This window comes from Triticum dicoccoides, chromosome 3B, assembly GCF_002162155.2.
Source record: "Triticum dicoccoides isolate Atlit2015 ecotype Zavitan chromosome 3B, WEW_v2.0, whole genome shotgun sequence".
NCBI lineage: Eukaryota > Viridiplantae > Streptophyta > Magnoliopsida > Poales > Poaceae > Triticum > Triticum dicoccoides.
The window spans coordinates 20,437,338-20,441,171 of record NC_041385.1 but is presented as its reverse complement, the minus strand read 5'-3'; the positions used below and the strand labels follow the sequence as shown (position 1 = coordinate 20,441,171).

Genomic DNA, 3,834 nt, shown 5'->3' with positions numbered 1-3,834 from the left:
ACGTAATGCAACGAGAGCACAAAGGGGTACATCGAGAAAACCCTAGGATCCGGCTCGACATCCTCCTCGAAGTCGTCAAGGTTGAGGCCGTAGCGCTCCAGGAAACGTCGTCGCTCCCTCGCCGCTTCCGACGCCGCCGCGCCCTTAGGAGACACGGAGGCGGCCACCCCGAGATGGCGAGCAGGGTAGCGGAGGGGGGGGGCGTGTGATTTGGACTGGGGAGCGACGAGAGGAAGGGGCGGAGGGACAGTGGAGGAAGCCATTGGCGAAGAGCGGTGGAACATCCGAAGGTTGGGGTTCTGTCCTCGCCGCTCCTCCCTCCACCGCCGGCCTCCCCTACTATACATCCTTCTCCATGGCGGTGGCTGGTTCGAGGCGGGGGATCTGTATGGAGGGTTGGAGGTGCGGATCTTGGGGAGCTCGGGGGCGTGCGGAGGCCGGAGCTTCCCGGAACCGGCCGGCGTGGGTAGGGGCGACGGGGAGATAGAGGGGTTAGCGAGAGAGAGAGAGGAGGGCGACGAGGAGCGGGAGGCGAGTGGGACGGGAGGCGGCGGCGAGGGTTTCTCCACGGAAGCGGTTGCGATTTATACCCTGCATGTAAAAGACCAAAATGCCCTCGGCGGGGCACAAAATTACAGGCGGTGGCACGCTACTATTCACGCTACTGTTCACAACGATTTAGGGGCAATGTGGAGGGCTTCGTTCTGCCTAGCACTTCTTGAGGGTTTATATGTTCAATTGTCCAACAGTAGACTGTTTACCCATCATATGCTATGTGTTTGGAAGAGAAGCCTCTAATGAAAACTATGGCCCCCGGGTCTAGTTTAATCATATTATAAAAACCAAAAATACCTTGCTTCAGTTTATTTACTTTACTTTTATTTTGAAATTTACCTATCCACCTATACAAGATTTAATCCTTGCAAGTAACGAGTTCAAGGGGATTGACAATCGTCTTGCCCGCATTGGGTGCAAGTATTTCCTTTTGTCTGTGCAGGTGATGTTCACCGGGTTTTGTGTGATTCTCCTATTGGTTTGATAACCTTGGTTCTCACGGAGGGAAATACTTATCTATACTATACTGCTCCACCCATCTTCTTCCGGGAAAATCCCAACGCAGCTCACAAGTACTAGAAATAATTTCTAGCACCGTTGCCGGGGAGACATCATCAAATCTTATCAAGTAACTGCACTCAGACTATCAGCTACTTGCTCTACTTTCTATTTGCATTTGCCTCTCTTTTTCATCTCCCACCACTTTTCTAAAAAAAGTATTTTACTTTGCTCATTTGCTTGCTTCGTCGCCATGTCTCAAGAAAACACCAAGTTGTGTGAATTTTCAAATTCTATAATAATGATTTTATTAGTACTCTAATTGCTCCTCCCACCAGTAGTGCGGAGTCATATGATATTAATGCTACATTCCTAAATCTTGTTACGAAAGAATAATTTTCTAGAAATCATAATGACGAAGCTACATCCCATCTTAATATCTTTGTTGAATTATGTGATATGAAAAACAAAAAATATGTGGATAATAATATTATTTAGTTGAAATTATTTCCTTTTTTGCTAAGAGATCGTGCTTCAACTTGGTTTTTATCCGTGCCTCACAATAGTTTTTCAAATACTATAATAATGATTTTATTAGTACTCCAATTGCTCCTCCCACCAGTAGTGCGGAGTCATATGATATTAATGTTGCATTCCTAACTCTTGTTACAAAAGAACCATTTTCTAGAAATCCTAATGAAGAAGCTACATCCCATCTTAATACCTTTGTTGAATTATGTGATATGAAAACCAAAAAAACATGTGGATAATGATATTATTGAGTTGAAATTATTTCCTTTTTTGCTAAGAGATCGTGCTTCAACTTGGTTTTCATCCTTGCATCACAATAGTTTTGATTCTTGGGATAAATGTAAGGATGCTTTCTTTGCCAAGTATTTTCCACCCACTAAGATTATTTCTCTTAGAAGTCAAATCATGAACATTAAGGAAATTGAGCATGAACATGTTCCACAATTTTGGGAGAGAATGAAATTATAATGATTAGAAATTGTCTGACTCATGGCTAAAGTTTATCGATGGTAATAAGAAAAATTTATGTGTGTCGTGGAATTGTCACGTCAGATGTCCTAATGAAATAACTTAGTCGTGAAGGTAAAAGCCTAATCCAGTTTGAGGTGGAATTGCTATGACTCGATTACCAGGGAGCGTAAGCCGCTTGACCTAGTTCTCGATTTGGTGTTCCTTGTCCTGAATCGCCCCCGGGTCGTCCCTTTATATACAGAGGTCGATGCCCAGCGGCTTACATAGTACTGCCCGGCTCATAAATAGTGTCCGGCTCGGTCTCTCTCTATTCCTGCCTTACAATACAAGTTACATGAATATGGCGGTTTATATCTACGGGCCTTAAGTCGCCTTTGGGCTTTGGGCCCTTTAACTGAACCACCATCTTCAAGCATCGTCTTGGGCTTCAAGAATCCTCACAAGCATAACCCGGCCCCTCCTGGGCGGGTCATACCTAATAGTTATATCCCCAACATTAGGCCCCAGATTGATTTGAACTGGTTCATGTCAATCTTCCATACTTAGAAAAAAAATCTTCTGCTCTTCGTTTGCACAGAAAGTATTATAACTCGCCATGATGTCATCCTATGGATCTGTAGTAACCCGCCATGATGTCATCTGTCTTTAATTCATATTTTATCCAACATATCTCAATGGATTCTTATCCTGATAACCATCCCGAGAATCGAGGCGTCCTAGTAGCTGGATAACCATATTTTTGGCCTCCTCATTTTTCACACCCACTCACCAGTCCTTCCTTATAAATAGGCACGACCAGGTCTTTCCTCATTCCCCCCTTTCCCAATCTCTCCCCTTTCTATGGAGAGATCTTCTAAAAGGCTAGAGGAACATAAAAATGAAAATAGAACCCTGCAAAGTAGATTAAAACAAGTGAATTATTTGGATGAAATAACAACAAGTGTGATGAACCAAGGAAACCAAAAAAGAGAGGTTTCGATGCTTAAGAAGTTAGGAATCAATAAAGCAGAGGAAGGGAGTGGGAAGTGTTTGTTTGTTACATACCTTAGGCTTGCCAGGTTTTGACTATCGGGATGGTTCCTTTAAACTTGTTGCACTCCATTATTAGCTCAAAGTTGTTGCCACCAGGGACATCTAACACTAGCATTGAACTTGGAAGGCCGTCCTTGGGAAGCGACTTGATGGCACTACAGCCGCAGAGCTCTAATCTTTCCAGAGAACTTTGGAGGCTAGGCTGTGAATTGATGGCAAAACAACTGAGGATCATTAATTCCTTTTATGGCAGTACTGATGAGGAGCTAGACGGGGAAAGTGTTGGAGAATGGCCAGGGGCTGAAGTTGAAGAACTAGAGGTTGAAGTTAACCCCTTAACAATGCCGACAAAGCAGAGGTGCAATACTTGTGGCAGGACTTGTGGCAAGTCGGTACAATCCGGGTCCACCATGTGCTCGAAACATGTCAAGGCCTGCCATGAGTTATTCAAAAAGTTGCAGGCGAAGAGGCTCGAAGCAAGCACCGGGTCTGACACCATAAACGGACCTAAGACACAAGAATGAGCAACTCCGACGGCGCGAGACCCAGAGTCCGTGGTCAGCCCATCTAGCATGGTCCTGGTAAATATGGTTGAGAAAATTAAATTTTGGCCAAATTTCGGCCATCTTGTCTGGGCCTGGTAAGTGTCCTTGTCGGCTGAGAAAACAAAATTAAGAGTTTGCTGGTTGTGCTAGGCTGTTTAAACTTTGAACTAATGTGCGATGGTTGTGGAATTTTAGTCTTGAA

The 3,834-nt window shown here is 44.4% G+C and overlaps 1 pseudogene; it reads right to left on the bottom strand.

Annotated features, from left to right (window-relative positions):
* The window catches only part of LOC119279133, a 2,887-nt pseudogene extending 2,624 nt beyond the window's left edge, over nt 1-263 (bottom strand).
* Between the last annotated feature and the right edge of the window lie 3,571 nt (nt 264-3,834).